This window comes from Cavia porcellus, unplaced genomic scaffold, assembly GCF_034190915.1.
Source record: "Cavia porcellus strain 051 isolate PalLab524CR breed Dunkin Hartley unplaced genomic scaffold, mCavPor4.1 scaffold_25, whole genome shotgun sequence".
NCBI classification, from domain to species: Eukaryota; Metazoa; Chordata; class Mammalia; order Rodentia; family Caviidae; genus Cavia; species Cavia porcellus.
The window spans coordinates 23343797-23362136 of NW_026947508.1; positions in this window are offsets into that span (position 1 = coordinate 23343797).

Below are 18340 nucleotides of genomic sequence, written 5' to 3' on the forward strand. Positions count from 1 at the left end.
GCAGACACGCCACCAATAGACATAAAAGACTATCTCCAGAGCCTCATGGAGGAGTTCAGGAATGAAGTTATTAATGACCTGAAGCAAGACATAAGCAGAATAGTCAGAGAAATGCTAAGCACCACCCAAGAAAAAGCAGATGGTGGAATGGAAGAACAAAAAAAGAGGGGAGAATTATTTGATGGAGAAAATAGAGAACATGTAGAATACGTGAAGCAGGTTCAAAGAGATTACCAGGAAACTAAAAACTCTATCAAAAACTGGAATAACAGCTTGAAAGAAACTAAGGACAGATTATCTGAACTGGAGGGCAGATTTGTAATATGGGAGCATGAAATGAAAAACTTCTTAAAAATAAAAAAAACAGCAACAATACAAAAACTAGAAGATGATAAGAGGATCTATAACTTAAGAATTAAGAACATAAGAGAAGAAGTGGATACACAAACAAATGGACTACAAAAGCTATTCACAGAAATAATCCAAGAGAATTCCCTAATTTAGCAAAGATACTCAGATATATGAGGCATACAGGACTCCAGCTACCTACAACCCAAATAAAGCTACACCCAGGCATATAATAATCAAAATTCCAGAAATCCAATATAAGAAAAGAATATTAAAAGCTATCAGAGACAAGAAATAAATCACTTACAAGGGAACACCCACCAGAATTACAGCAGACTTCTTGGCACAAACCATCAAATCACAAAGAGCATGAGGGGAAATAATTCAAGCCAAGATTGAGATATCCTGCACAACTATCCCTGGAAATTGATGGAAAAACAAGGTGCTTTCAGGATAAAGAGGAACTAGGGGAATATGCAACCACCAATTCAACTCTACAGAGAATACTGCAGGATATTCTAAAAAAGAAAAACATGAAGAATCCAGAAATAGTGGCAGAGAAGTCACAATGAATGGAGCAGAAAACAAAATGAAGAAGACAAGCTGACAACTAATGACAGAAAAAGAGCTCAAGAGAAATGAGGCAGAGAAGATTGGATGATAGGAACAGCTATCTTGGAGAAAATGACATCATAATAGGTAGTGCTGATTTGGTATCATCTTATTTTGAAGTCCCATCAAGCTTTTGTTCTTCTGTCTCCATAGGTCTTAACATGTTGTATCTTATTGGATTTTATTATATGTGATAGTATAAACAAAAAACTTTTATAGACAAGGAGATTATACAGAAACCATAGTTCATTATCTCTTAGTTGGTTCTAAATACCCTGTAATACCATCATTCTCTTGAATGGTTATACATTGTGTTGATATATTTGATGCTACAGTATACGAAGTTATACTCAAAGATCTCAAGTAAAGAGACAATATGGTAACTACTTTTATGTCAGGATTATCTTGTGGTGAAACACTAATTTGCTTAAATGGTTATGAATTGATCTGCACTGTTTAGTTGTTATGCCCTCTTTAATCTCAATGTCCATTTTATTATTTACTTTTTTATTTTTATCCTTTTAATTAAAGGAAAAATAAATTTTAAAAAAGCAGGATATATTATAGTAACCCACTTTGATATTCTATTAACTTGATTTGAAACCCTGTACTGCTCTCACCACTTTGGTTTGACTGATGTTCCTCTATTCTGCTTTGCTTAATAGTACCAGGTTCGAAAGTTTAGGCCAACAGCTGTGAAGATAGTGGGATTCATTATGACGCCCATACTGGTTGATTATTATCTACTAGGGGCTGGGGATTTAGCTCAGCGGCATAAGTACCTGCCTTGCAAGCAGGCGGTCGTGAGTTCGATCCCTGGTACCGATAAAAAGGAAAAAGATTATTATCTACTTTTGAAGACCTGTAATGTCTCCAATGTTTTGGTTTTGTTAGTTTCATTCTTTACTGTTTTGTTCAACTTTATTATAACTGATGATATAGGCAATTCTATTTGAGATAGCAGGAGGCATTATGGTAACCATTGTTGATCACCTTGTATTATGTTTTTACATTATCTATTATGTCCACCCTTTTGATTTAACCGATTCTGTTCTGTTAAGTCACATTTGGTTTTACTCTCTTCCAAAAAAAGCAATAAGAACAGTGGGAGCAATAAAACCCAAAATGTGTAATAGTCATTGTACAAAAGAGAGGAAAAGAAAGTGCTCTACTGCATGTAAATTTAAGTGTATAAGATAAACAACGATATTACTGAGTTTTGTTGGATCAATGAACAGAACTGTTTGCAGTCTCGCTGTTTGAATGTCCACTTTATATGCTTTAATCTTGTAACTTGAACAAATATTTCTAAGATGACAATATGTAATCCATTAACTAGTGATTTCCTACTGTTTATTTTTTCTGAAATTCTGTATAACTTGTACCCTTTTGCTGCTTTTTTTTCCTTTTTCTCCTTAAATAAAAAAAATGTTTTTTTCGGGGAACTGTGCAGTTTTCTGACCATTCCACACTGTGTCAGGAATGCAGCGAAGGCAAGCGGCATAGTGTGCAGTAGACTCAAGAGGAAGACCTGCACTGAGTCCTGGTGAGTACGGGGGACTGGGTCCCATGGCTGCTGTGGCTGGCTGGAAGACATCTTGGAATTGGGCAGAGTTCACCACCATGGCAACATCAATAACGCGGAGAGTCTGGTGGAAGACATCTTGAAGTTGGGCAGAGCCCATGGCTCAGTGATATCAGACAGTTGCCCCTGGCATAGAGAGGTCTGGTGGAGGAGATCTTGAAAGTGGGCAGAGCCTGGCGCCATATCGGCATCAGTGACATAGAGAGAACTAGTGGAGGACATCTTGGAATTGGCTAGACCTTCAGCTGCGGTGACATTAGATAGTTGCTCCTGGCACAGAGAGGTCTTGGAAGAGGACAGCTGGGATTTGGGCAGAGCCCTGTGCCACAGTGACATTAGCCACCTGCTCTGGCACAGAGAGAACTGGCAGGATCTGCTGGGGCTGAACCAAGCCTCTGGTTGGGACCCAATAAGCAGATACAAAATAGTCATGACTCTGTGACATTCACAAAGTACAGCCTAATTTGAAGATTGACTGGCACAGAGGCTGGAGGCTAGCCTGCACCATCCCTGCATCCCTGCCTACCCCAGATAACAGCAAATTAGGGAGGACAGCAAAAGCTCAAGTCAACACACTTCTGAAAGGCCCTAAGCAATACGGAGAGGGCCAGAGACCCCCAGAACACTCCAGTCTGAAAGAAACCAGAAACATGACAAGAGATAGAAATTTTAAAAAAATCTCCTGCTGCCCAACATGAGAAAATAAGCCCAGGAGAAGTAAACACTGAAGAGAACAAGCACCGTAACCATCCAATACTGGACACAGCATCAGCCAAAATAAAAAAAGACCTCCATGACCTCATAGATGAATTTAAAGCTGTACTCCTGATCCAAGTGAGGCAAGATATAAAGAGATTAATTAAAGAAATCACAAGCCCCATCCAAGAGAACACAGATGGAAGAACTGAGGAATCAGAAAAGAAAGAGAAACTTCTGAAGAATTTAAACGTAACTTAGAATACATGAAACAGATCCAAAGAGATTATCAGGAAACTAAAAACTCCATTGAACACTGGCAAAATGCCTTGACAGAAACTAAAGTCAGCCTTTTGAAACTTGAAGAGTGATTTATGACATATGATCATGAAAGAAAAAAACCTCTTAAAAATAACAAGGAACCAGAAAGAAACAATTCAAAGGCTAGAAGATGACAAAAGGATACATAACTTAAGAATAAAGAATGTGAGTGAGGAAGCAGGAGCAACCAAAAATGAAATACAAAGAATATTCACAGATATATTAAAGCAAAATTTCCCATGTATAGCAAAAAGAAATGATATCCAGATAAGAGGCATACAGAACACCAGCTACCTACAACCAAAACAGAACTACACCCAGACATATAATAATCAAGATTCCAGAAATCCACCAAAAGAACAGAATATTAAAAGCAGCCAGAGAAAAAAAGCAGATTACCTACAATGAGAAAATTATCAAAATAACAGCAGACTTATCAACACAAACTCTTAAATCAAGAAGGGAATGGGGAGAAATATTCCAAGTCCTGAAAGAAAATAATATGCAACCAAGATTCATATACCCATCAAAACTCTCTCTCTCAAAATTAATGGAGAAATAAGATGTTTCCAAGACAAGGAAGAACTGTGGGAGTTCGTGGCCACCAACCCAACCCTACAGAGAGTGTTGAAGGACATTCCAGAGAAAGAGAGGAAGGGATACCAGGATTCCAGCAACAGTGGCAGAGAGGCCTCAATGAATGGGGCAGACAGTGGAATGAGGGAGTAAGGTGGACAAATTATAGCAGTAAAGTGGAGTAGCAGGCATGAGGCAGAGATGGTAAGCTATAGGCTTTAGTATAGATAGCTTTGATACACTATAAAAAAAGGCAGAGGTCATTGTTAATAGTGTATCAGGATTTAAAATCATAGTAGTCTTATCACCCTGTTTAGTTTGAGTTTAATTTGTTCTGGTCTGTCCACTCATATTGGATTTGAGGGCACAGACATCTGACCCAAAAATAGCAGGTTATACCATGGTAACTATCCTTAATTTCCTACTAACTTAAGCTGAAATCCTGTACTACTTATATTGTCTTACTATGACTGATCTTATTTGAATCCGATTCATAAGACCACGGTTTTGCCTTGGCTGATTTTATTTGAACTTGATATGCTTGATAGTATCAACCCTAAAAGTAGAGGCAACTACTCTGAAGATGACAAGATGTAAAAGATATCCATACCGGTATTAATTATTAACAGCTCTCAAGGCCTACAATGTTTTCAAAGTTGTGCTAGTATAAAAATAGCTAGGTAATATTTTGTTCAACTATATTAAGCCCCATGATGTGTACAAGTGTATTGAAAATAACAAGAGAAAGCATAGTAACTACAGTAGCTCACCTAATATTGTGGTCTTATGTGTCTTTTTCACTGCATCTTTTTCTAGGAATTTGTTTTGCTGTCTTGTTATGATTTGTTTTTCCCTATAATACAGAGAGGATAGATATACATGTAGAAATTCACACATGAGAAGATTTTTTTAAAAAATCTATTTACGGGAACAGATTATATAATACAATATGTAATGAACAGATACTCTGAAGAAGAAGAGACACTAAGAAACCCAATGCTAATTTTGTAGCATTATGATATTAAACCTAGCAATACTATTATTCACTGATCAGAGTGATATTAGTCTAGTCTCTTAAGTTCAATTTCAGCATATATAAAGATAAAGACAGCTACTACAAAGAGAATGAGAAATGTGATGGTAGTTATTATTGACTTCCCCAATGTCAGATCTTGAAGACCTAAAAAGCCTTCATCATCCTGTAATGATTTGATTAGTTCTGTAATATACAGTATGTATTTAATGTGTGTGAAGATGGGGACAACTATTTGGAAGAAACTAGAGACAATTAGACAATGAAGATCTCCAGTGGACTTGCTTTGAAATCTGTATTTCCTTAAATTGTTTTTTTTTAACTGTTTTGTTCTGTTTTGATATGTTTAATCTTACCCTCTTTAAGATATAAAACAAGTGTGTAGGACTGATAACCATATTACTAAGTGTTTGTTGGATCATTGAGCAGAACTGTTGGCAGTGTCACTATTTGAATGTCACTTTACATACTTTAATTTTGTAACCTGAACAGCTATTTCTAAGATGACAATATGTAACTTATCAACTGGAGATTTCTTACCATTTATTTTTCTGTAATTCTGTATTATTTCTACCCTTTTTTATCTCCATGTATTTTTGTTTCTTTCTCTTTAAATAATGAAAAATAAAAAATAATCTTTTTTTCCTTTTCAAAATGACTTTAAAACATAATCAAGTAGCTAAAGAAAACATGATAATAATTTATTTTAAGGTTTGTATCACATAGAAAAGTAAAATATATAACCAAAGCAGCAATAAGTTAAGAGAAAGGAAAATGAAAATACAATTCATCAAGATCTTTATTATGGGAGAAGTGACTTATTATCTGAAAACAGATGAAACTGTATAATGTAAACTCTAGGGCAATAAAAATTTTTAAAAGATATAATTTATAAATGAGAAATGAGATAAAATTGAACCACAAAAACTATCCAATTAATCCAAACAAAGGCAGAGAGGAAAAAAAGCAAATAAAATAAGAAGCAAACCATTAGATGCTATTTTTAAATCCAACTATGTCAAGTCACAGTAGATGTAAATGGTCTATGCACACTTCTAATTAAAAAGCAGAGACCGTTAGAGTAACTTTTAAAAACAATCAACTATACAGACTGTCTTATTCTCCCCTATATCCCTACTTGAATATTACATGAAATGTGGTAGATATCAATAAGTGTTTGTGAAATAAATAATAAATGAACTTCAGTAGTTGGCCTCTTGCTGATTTTGAAAAGACGTCTGCTTCCCATACGTCATGGTTCCTAGGGAGATGACCTTGCCCCAAAACCATTGTAATTGAACTCCTACAGAAGCCCCTTTCCCTCCATTTTGGCTCAGTTTCCTCATTTGTGAAAGACATTGGACCATCAGCTTTCCTGTTGGTTCTTGTACTTGAGGACTTAAAAAACACCAAGCTTGGGCCAATGAGGTAACTCAGCACAGCTAGGAGAACCCAAGAACCTTGTTTACTAGGAGAATTCATACAGGGGTGTGAGAAAGCTCTGAGTGCATACGATGAGAATTAAACTGAATTCACAAACTCCTCTAACACTGTACTCTGAGAAGAGCCTTCTAAAACTCTGGCCTTTCTAGATATTGAAATGAATTTTGTTCTCATGGGCCATATTAAAAGATTTGCCTTTAAAAATTCAATAAAATCTGATTAAATCAAGTCAATCTTAGTTCTGGTCATCTTTGCATTATCTAGAAAAAATGCTTTGCTAAACCTCTTAAGAATGTAAACAGGACAGGAAGCGTCAATATTTACCTTACTTAAGTGAGCAAATCATTTTCAGGCCTTTAATTTGGAAATTCTCCAACCCAGAAGGACTTCAGTGATCATCTGACTGACCTCCACCCTTTGCTGTGCGTGCCCAAATGAACTTTCAGAAACACAACAAGAGCACCTTCTATGTGCCAGGATCTGAAGCAGGCACTGCACATAGATTATATTTTTAATTCTCACTACAGGACCGTGATTCTATTACCCACCTCATCTTACAGGTCAAGGAACTGAGGTGCTGTAAGGTGGAGTAACCTCTACAAAGTTATAATTAACAGTTGGCTTGGGATCAAACCCAGAAAGCTGTCCTACATAGCGCATTCTTGATTCATTTCCTGTGCAATCTCCCATTTCAGAGGTAGCCATTGCTTCTCCTCCATAAAAAGCCTTTAAGACATCCTTCAGAAAACTTCATCTCAGTCAGTGCATTTACCGTGCCCGTATTCAGAAGTCTCTGCTCCAAAGTTCACAAGTCTATCTCCCTCCCACCAAGCCAGTCTCTTGGTCTCCTGTTAAACCTTGCTGTCCCTCCACCCATACCCACCACCAGCCCACAGCTCCCAGGCCCACTTCTTTCAGCTGTCCTTGGGTTGTTTGCCTGAGACACATCCTTGCAGTCTAAAGCCAATCTGTTATTGTTGACTGATTAATTAGCTGTCTACTCCTCTGGAATGCTCCAGCAGGGTATAATTCATGGCTGTAATGTTAGGCTCTAGAACAGTAATTGACATACAGCCAGTGCAGGATATCTATTGGATGGATGGATGGATGGATGGATAGCTGAATGAAATAATAAGTGAATTAACTCCTTTATTCCACAGCCAGCATAGCACCTGAACTACGTGGTCTACTTTCCATACAGGAAGAATAACAATCTCAGAAAGTACCACAGACCAGGCATAAAATTAATTTTGGGTCTGTTCATGAAATAAGTTTTGCTAAACTATTAGAGATGCAGAGAGTTAAGGGGATGTTTGCCCTGTTCAGGAAAGATACGGTTTTCTGGCCATTTCTATTCATGAATTCATTGGCCTAGAAGCAGTGATGGTGGTTGTATAGAACAATGGCCTCCTTTATTAGATGAGAAAACTGAGACTCAGGGTAAGGTGAAAAACTCAGTCAAGATTGTATGTTGAGTTACAAATAGACCGGATGCAAGAGGCCACTTCCCTTACTCTTTCATATTTATTTCTGAGGCTGTCAGGAACTAATGGCATAATCTGTTTATGAGTACATAAATCATTACTGCTCTTCTTGACAGTATAATTACAGAAACAATAATAGTTTTAAAACAATAATAATAGCTGCTAATTTAGGATGCTAAACACTTTAAACCCTCACAACAATTGTAGAGTACTATTATTATTCCCATTTTACAGATGAGGAAACTGAGATGCAAAGAGGTGAAATATTTTGTCCAAAATCATATAGTTATTCTGGTAAAGCAATGAGTATTAAAAGTATTCAGTTTGATAGGCTCACTTCTTGGAAGTCCCCCTAAGAAGAAGACTATGATGAAGAATTACACCAACATGCTTAAAATCAATGACAGAGTGTCTGAGGAAACAGAGACACTCCATTGACACTGGTCAAAAAGTGAATGGATGGATGAATATCTGAATTAATTTCATGCCTGGTTTGTGGTGCTTTCTGAGATTCTTGTTCTTCCTGTATGGAAAGTAAACCATGTAGCTCAGGTGCTAGGCTGGCTGTGGGGTATAGGAATTCAGTCACTTATTCTTTCATTCAGCTATTCATCCATCCATCCAATTTTTGACCAGTGCCACCAACCCGTAGATATCTGCTCCTGGTCCCCTCTCCCAGTGTGAGCATCACCACCATGGTTTGCCTCTTGCTTTGACATTGAACATTTAGTCTTTTACTTCTTGTGGTCAGGGCCAAAGACTCCCTCTCTCAGCCCTGCCTATTCTTGGCCTCAGGGTGATTTGAAACCTCCCCACTGTGTGTCAGAAATGAGAGGCAGATGCTCAGCCATGGAAGGAAGGTCGGCAGGAAAAGACACATTTCTTTGGCCAAAAAGCTGTTTTGCAGGCAGGCAATGGTGACAGAGGGACAGCCAGCAGGGTTGAAATGGCACCAAGGCTTGTGAATAAATGTGATGGCCTCTGTGCTTAATATGGATGGGGGTTGACAGACAAGGTGGACAGAGGATAAAATTCCTGCTCCTGCCTACTTCCTGGGACAGGGACACAAGAGCCCACTGCTCAGGGGCAGTGCTGGCACAGGTGCCACTTTCTCTCTTCACCTGGTCTCATTTTGCCAGCTACTAAGGAGACTCTATGAATTTCCTGGAATCTCTCCATCCTTTGGTTTCCACTGAACGTTATATCTCTCTCAAATTGGTATATTTTTTTCCTTCTTTGCTCTCACCTGAAATGTCAAGTATCTCCTTTCCAAAAGCACTGAAGTGAGATAAAAAGGATTAGGGGATATTTTTATCCTGTTCAAAGATCACCTAGAGTGACTGAGAGTAAACAGATCCCTTTAGAGGCTACCATACCCTTCCACTACACCCTCCTGGTCCCTCCTGCCCAATCCCCAGTGGTTGCCTCACCAAGTTTATCAGGGCTGCCTTGCAGAAATCAGTTCCCACATGAACCCTAATCCAAGGCACATGACCAATAAAAAGCTCTGATTTCACAGAATCTGGAGAGAAGGCAGAGGCTGCTTCTGCCTTGGAATGAGATTCCAGTAAAATCTACTCTGTGGCCACCTTTGGAAACCACAGGTCCCTGGGGCTACATAAGAAGAAGCTTGGTTTTAAATGGGTCAACAGCAGGAGGTAAAATCAGCTGAAAAGAGCTCAATAGAAACTTATTAACTTTTAATGATGAACAGCCAAGGGTGCTTAAATATTTAGCAGTACATTTCATCACTTGAAAGGCCAGTTATGGCTGCAGAGAAATGCGAGGCTTCTGGGATCTTTACACCTGGGATTTTAGCTATTGCTGCATCTTGCAGAAACCTGTGAACCATGTAATTTTTTTAATAAAACTTTCCACTTACTGAACATCTATTAATGTGCCAGATGCTATAAGAGGAGCTGTCTTACTTTTCCCATTGCTGAGACAAAATATTCAACACTTACAAGTTAAAGGATGAAAAATTGTTTAGCTCACAGTTTATAGAGGTTTCAGTCCACAATCGGCTGCCTTCGAGGCAGAGTGGAATGGTAGAGGAGCATAACAGAAGAGAAACAGCTCATGGCAGACAGAAGGCAGCAAAACACGCAAGTAAGGGACAAGACGAGACTCTTTCTGTACCTTATATTGGATACTGGGGTGAAGGCAGTGCCAACCAATCAACGGATCGATTTAGTAATCACCCCACCCTTAATCCTAGCACCCTTAACCCTAGCATTGTGCCATGAATCACACTCTTTAGATTCACCCACCTCTGAGAAAGCTCCACCTATGATCACCTGAGGCTTCTGGGGACACCTAAACACAAACCATAACGTTTCACCTTCCCCTCCCGACAAAGACTCATGCATATCCCTTTATGCATAAGGCATTTAGTGCATCTCCAAGTTATTAAAGTTCTAACAATTTCAGCATTGCTGAAAAGTCCAAGTCCAAAGTCTCCTCTGAGATTTAAGGCAAACTCTTAGCTGCAAGCCCTTGCACCAATGAAAAGAAAGTTAAACACTTCCAACATTCAAGGGCACAAGACAGACATTCCAAAAAATACAAAGATGGAGATAGAAAGGAATGGGACCTAAGCAAGTCCAAAATCCAGCAGGCAAACTGTAGTTCCATGTGTATCATGTGAGGTAATATGAAGCAAAGATATGAACTCCAAAAGACTTAGGTGGCTCTACCCTTACTGCACTTCTAGCGATTGTCTCTCACATGGCTTCTCTCATGGGCCAGCTCTGCTCCCTCCTTGCAGGTTTCCTCAGACAATTTACATTCCTGGCTTCTCCAAACTTCTGAGGCACCTTTGGCTTCATACTCATAAGTTCATACACTGTCCTCTTGGGGGCACACTGACTGGCCTCCAAAACCGGCTTCTAAAATCTGGGTGGAAGCCTTCCTGACCCCTAAACTCTTGCATTCTGCATGCACCTAAAACTAGCACTACATGGATAGTGCCAAGGTCTGCCTGGAGCAGTAGCCAGGTTTCATTCTCTCTTGGCTGTAAGGGTAGATTGTCTGTGAATCAAATCCCCAAGAATAACTTCCCTAGGCCACCATCATTCTAGAACATTGTACTCTGGGATCCTCAAAGCAAAATCTTTCACCTTTGTAACTTTGAGACTGCAAAGGCTGAAGCTCTAGTGTGTTTGGGGGTCACAAATTCACAATGGCTAATTTTGCATATTTCCCTATGAGATAAAAGGGACATTTGGAATTAATTATTGGTATCACCCATTTGAGACTTTCCATTGACTCTTCTAAGCAAAAGATCATCTACATCTTTTTGATTCATCCCAGGATTGCACTGCAGGACCTTTCTCAGCATATGATCATCTACACTTTCTTGAGTCTGCATCTTTTGATGAATTTTAACCATGTACTAGCCCTACCTAGTATATACCTAATAAATGGGAGTGGAAATTGGGAGTGGAAAAAGTCAGATCCAGAGAACACTGACTTCCTAGTCATGGATGCAATACTGTAATTGTCTCTGTTTTTTACTTTTACTAGACATATTCTTAGGACAGACAATAAGAACTCTTGGACAGGCTCACAATGCTGCCGGTTCTTGTGAAGCCCTCAGGCCATCTTTTGTTGTCTTCTAAAATACTTGGCTTTTGCTTTCCACTCTTTTCCATGACCAATTTCTCCTCTTTTCCATCTTTTCAGGCCCCAACTTTACTGGAGGTTTCTTTCTGGCCAAACAAAGAACATTTAAAATCATTCTGCTGGGCTCTTTGCTCTTGATTCTCACCATAAATCCTGTTAAAAACCCCAGCACTAAACATGCTACTGCCCCAACATTAGGCTGTTTTGAAATTTCTTCTTCCAGATTAATTAGTTCACCCCCTTACTCTCAGTTTCATGCAAAGTCTCTATAAATGAGCAAAGTTCAAACAAACTTTCTGCCAAGCCATAACATGCATCATCTGGAGTCCAAAAACTAATGCAATCCTTCTTCTCAGCAGCCCTGAGCCTAGTCTTTATTGGCATCACTTCAGTCAGCATTCTGGTCTTCTGAGCCCTGACCAGAATCTCCCATCAAGTACAAACTAAGACATTCCAGCTCTACTTTTTCAACTGACACCTCCAACCATTTCCTAAGTCCTCCTTCCCACAAGCCAGCTCCAAAGGCTCCTAAACCATATAAGGTCAGGTACATTGAAACAACAAACCCACTTCTCTGGTACCAAATTCTGCCTTAGTTAATTTTCACATTGCTGAGACAAAATAACCAACAATCATGAGTTAAGAGTGGAAAGGTTTAATTTGGCTCACAGTTTGCAGAGGTTTCAGTCCATTGTTGGCAGGATGGTGTGGCAGAGGGCCATCACAGAAGAAAAACAGTTCATGACAGGCAGAAGGTAGCAAAAGTTTGCAAGGGACAAGACAAGCCTCTTCCTGTTCCTTATATGGTATCTAGCTATTAGGATGATGGCAGTACCAAACCAATAGTGAGTTGATTTAGTGATCACCCATACCTAATCCTAACACTCTTTATCCTACCATTGCACTGTGACTCAGTCACACACACTAGATTCACTTACCTCTGAGAAAGCCCCACCCATTACTGAATGAAGCTTTAGGGGTGCATCTAGACACAACTCATAACAAGAACTTTATACTGATGCTATTACAAAATAACTCTCAGAAGTCAACCATTTTACATATGTAAGTAAATAAATATACACAAAAATGAGGTTTCAGAGATGTGTCCATCAGTCACACAGATAATAACTCACAGTCAGAACCTAAAGTCAAGTGTGTTAGACTCAAAGATCCACACTTTTTGCTTTTTCATTGATCATGACAGAATGAGTAGTATCATATATGCCTCATCACTACCCTGTAAACAAATGAAAAAATAATCAAAACACATAAAAGAGTTAAACTGAATTATCAATTTGATTGGCTTGAGAGTCATGTAAGTTAGTAAAGCACACTTCTGGGTACATCTCGGTGGGTCATGCAGATGTGATTTTGGGGTCCGTATCTGGTACCTCGTCCCTTCTTCTCTACCACTGCTCCCCTACCCTGCTTTCCAGCTGCCATGAACCAGATAAACAATTTTGCACCACTGTGTTCTTCTGCCATGATTTTCCTGCTTTGGAGCCAGTTCACCATAACTAAATCCACCGGAACCACGAGTCAAACAAATCTCTCTTCCTTTAGTTGAGGGTGTAAAATACTACATCCAACAGCAGGAAAGCTGATTGATACAGCATGTGCAACAGTTAGTTTAAATATTGGACAGCAAGCAGAAAAAAAACCTATTAATGATTTTTAAAAATGAATAAGGTGAGTCCAGTGATCAATCAGGAGACACTTTTCAGACCACAGCACAGGAAGCTGTCACAGACGTAGAACATGCCTGTTTCACTGAGTTAAGGAAGCAGACCTGAGTTTGGAGGAGCAGAGTTTCCTAGAATCTCTAAAAAAAGAATAGAAAAGAAGATGTAGCTGCACATAAACATGCAACGCAGGACAGCGTATGGAGGGCTGGTGACACAGGCAGTAAAAAAATTCATTAACAGTCAAGAAATATAGAAAATACAAGGGTTCATTCAGATTAGAGTACACTGCCAATAGTGAATGCAGGCAAGCTTCCAAGAGAGGAATTGTGCAGTCAGGGTGAGAGGCTGAGGTGTTTAAAAGAGATTGAAGATGTGGCGAGGAGCTCAGTTAGCAAATTTAGGTATCTCAGAAATGTTTCTCTCAGGGCTCCTGTTTCTGCTGATGCTTTCAAAACATCTTCACTGTTTTTAAAGTTGTACACTAAAATTGAAAACTGTCAAGACCTTTCACTTAGTCCTCAGCAAAAAAAAAACTCTTCAGACTTAGATAAGGATGTCTGTACAATTTGACACCTTTTTTGGGAAAGATGGGGTATTAGATCATTGAAAAGAAAGAATGGTTTTTCTTTTTTTTTCTCAAGCTGTTTGTAGTCAGCATTACTGACGTACACAGGAGGCTGGATTGTATGACTGGAGAAATTTGGGTGCTGAGAATTTTAATCCTTTTGTCACCACAAAACCTGGACACAGGTCCCCCTGAGTGTGTTGCTGCGTATAAAACCATACGTGTGTGTGATGAAAGTCCATGAGGCCCCACAAGAAAAACTGAACAGTAAAACTCTCAGAATTCATATGGGGTTGTGCAACTCTTGAATTCTGATCATCTGGAGTGAAGAGATCTTACTGAATACTTGAGGTAGTAACAGCAACCTTTCAGGATCCTACCCCAGCAGTGCAGCTCTAGTAAGAAGGTTGCGTTAGACTCCTCCCATCAAAACTGGAAAACAAGCTCAGATGCATGGAACTGACCACTAAGTAACCCAACTTCTTGCCAAAACAAATTTCAGTACTCCTTAGAAGAAGACCACAAAATCCAGAGACTCAAAAATAAAACACTGAATCATGAATAAGCAGGTATGAAAGTGTTATCCAAACTGGGAATGGGAGGAATCAACATAAACCAACAGTCATATATGGATATGAAGGAATTGGCAGCCTATCATACTACATATCTTATTTGTATTTGCAGGCTTTAGTAAGTAAAGCATGTATATAATAGAGAAATACAATTATTAAGAAGATCACACAGAACTGAAATGGGAAACACACTAGGGGGAGCTATTAACAAAACAGGCACTGCAGAAGAAAAGTTTCGTAAACAGAAAGACATAGCAAATAAAAATCACTCACACTAAAGCACCTAGAAAAGAAGCCTTTAACACTTACTAGAGCATCGGTAACCTATGGGACTGTACATGTGAAATTAGAGGGACAACACAGGGAGAGAAGTACAGAAAAACTATTTAAATGGTCAGATATTGTCCAAATGTTATGAAAACTACAAATGCATAGATGTACAGATCTTGATAAACCATGAACAGGAATTTTTAACAATGCCAGGATATCGGAGACCCTGCATGAGCCCCAGTCTCCTGCCAGGTATTATGGCACATGGCCAGAAAGAAAAAAGAAAGAGACAAAGTGGCAGTACAGTGGGCATCAGGGATGACTAGTTGTTCATGAGGAGCAAAAGGCCACGAGGCAGCCAGAGCAATTCAATTGGCAAACAAAAGCCTTCATCAAAATTTTGCTTCCAATGGCAAATTAGGCACAAACATGACCAAGACCATCTTCCCCACATAGACACAAATGTGACCATCTTCCCCAAAATAGTAAAACAGATTAAGCTTGTAAGTGGCAGTATGATGGTAAGTAAGTGTGTGAATAAGTTTAGCTCTTCTCCTTTTTGTCAAGATTTCTTTAGGACAAAGGCACTTAGAAACAAAATAATGACAGTGAATCATATGTTTCTAACACATGTGGAAGTAAAAGATTTAAAAACAGCAGCACAAAGGATGAAACAAGAAATAAACATGCACTGTAGTAAAGCTCTTGTATCACATACAATATGGTGTAATATTTGAATATAAGCTTGTGTTAAGATCATATGGTGTAGGTGTAGAAGATTTTCTAAACATAAACTGTAAAAAAGTATAACCAATGTGATAATAAGGTACAAGAGATGAAAAACACACTATTCAAAAGTGGAAAGAAGGGTCTCGGGATTTAGCTCAGCAGCATAAGCACCTGCCTTGCAAGCAGGCAGTCGTGAGTTCGATCCCCGGTACTGATAGAAAAAAAAAAAAAAACCAAAAGTGGAAAGAAAAGAAAAAATGAAGTAAAAATAAATAGCACTTAATAGAATTGATAAATTTAAATCTAATCATGTTATTATTACATACAAATAACCTAAACATTCACATTAAAAAACAGAAATTGTCATACTAGGTAAAAATTTTTTAAAACTCTACATTGTTTATAAGAAAACCATTTTATATATGAAAGTAAAAATTAGTTAAAAAGAAAAAGATGAGAAAATATATACCGTGCAAACAGTAATTATAAAAAAAGAAAAGCTATTATGTTAGTATCAGCAATGTAGGCATCAGGACAAGGATGTTAAAAGAGACCTTAAAGGACATTTTATGATGAAAGGTTCAATTCAGGTAATGATATATAACATTTCTGAAGATGCATATGCATCAAATTACTAAGTGACAGAGCTTCAAAATACAGGGACCAGGAACTAAGAAAACCAAAGGTGAAACATGTGAGTCTCTGATTGAATCAATAAAATGATAGACTCACAGGACACCATTTGAGCTTCACTGACATTTACAGAACATTTGACTCAGCAACAGGAAGATACAGATGCTCTGGAAGCTTACGTAGAACATGCACCAAGACAGAGTGTGTGCTGAACCACATGCTATTTTATTTTAGGGATTGAGAATTGAACCTGAGACCTCATTATCGGAGGCAAAAACTCTACCACCAAGCTACCTCTGCAGCTCAAGGCATTTGAAAGGGTTAAAATCCTATTGATTTTGACCACAACATAACATCAATAACCAACAAATATCGCAAGTAAAAATTTTTAAATATTTTAAAGTGAATGGCAACAAAAAGACAACACACCAGGTTTGTGGATTCTGTATGTAATAAATATTAATTTCAGGAAAATTTAGTCTAATTACCTAGGAAAGAATAAAATAATAATTTATTATTTTTCTTCTAGCATTTTGGTGAGTAAATCCTCAAATAAGAAGGACATATATAATAAGTATGAGCTTGGAAATCATTTTCTGATAAAGATAATTTATAGAGAAAAATCTAAAAATACAGAAACAGATTCTTTGAAAAGACTAATAAAATCAATAAAACTTTAGGAAAAGTGATTTTAAAAAGGACATGTTTCAAATCACAAGCATTGAAATTTTAAAAAGAATATTACTACAGATCCTGTCAAAATATAAAGAATATTAAGAAAAATTATTAATAATACATCAATAAATTCAACAACTTAGACAAAATAGTCAAATTCTCTTAAAGACAAAAATCACCAAAACTAAGGCAGTAAGAAACAGAAATTCTGGTAACAGTGTATCTAACATACAAATTTAATCCTCATTAAAAACCTTTTCACAGGGAAAACTCCAGACCAGATTGGCTCAGTGGCAAATTCTACTCACCATTTAGGGTTTTAAAAAAATAGCAATCTTACACACACGCTTTTGGCAAACAGAGGGAACCATTCTCACCCATTCCTTGATAGTAAATTCAAAGGAATTTCTAAAAAAAAGTAAACTAGAGACTATAATGCTTCTCATAAATTTGTCCACGACAAAATCTTTTAAAAATACGGGACTGAGTATGGTGGCATACACCTATAATCTCAGCACTTGGGAGGCTGAGGCAGGAAGATCATTTCAAGTTCAAGGCCAGCAAGAACTACAAACTGAATTCAAAGCCAGTCTGAACTATACAGTGAAACCCTGTCTCTCACACACACACACACACACACACACACACAAATCCAGCACTGTGTACCAACAATCATCATCCAGTGGATGACAGGCAGAAGGATAAAGTTGCTGTCACGTGTAACCAATTTCCCTCAGCCAGCTATGCTCCTGATCACATTGATACAAGGGAATGAAACTCCCAACCTCCTATGTCTGGTACCAGTTCATGTTCTCTAAAACCGAAGAGTGAATTTTAGGAACAATGGAGATTAAGAGCAGAATATATTGGTTGAGAGAGAGAAAGCTTCTGTCTGAGAGAGACAGGAGTCCTGAGTGGGTTGCCAAAGACCCTGTCTTTTCCAGGGACTTTCATAGAGTAAAATTATGGGGTGAGACAGATTCAAGGTGGGGAAAACTGGGAACTCACAAGGCAGATGGGCATAGGGCGGGACAGAACTATAGTTAGCCAATAAGATTAATTGTTCGGGTAAAACTGATTAAATTGGGGACAAATGGGGAAGCGAGTCACACAGAAAGCAGGCATTCTTAGAGAGCAGTGACTCTTCCTGTAGGGGTTGGAATGGTGACTCCTGACTTCCTCAGGGTGATAGGGAACTATTTAGAATATCTGTCCTTAGGATATGGATGCATTTGTTTGATATTTTGTCTTGAGGCCTGGTCCCCAGCAGGAAGTGTCTGTCTCCCCATAGTTGCAAGGTATCTGGGCTTCTGCACTGGCTCCGAGGACCCAGCCCTGTCTCACTACCTGTAGTATTTCTAGCTAACTCAGCTGCCTGCAACAACATTGTTCCATTACTCCCGATGTCTCCTTCTGTCACCCGCTCTTCTTGTTCACTCCACAGAGGTTTGTTGAAGATCTACAGTGGCCAGACAGAACTAGGCAACAG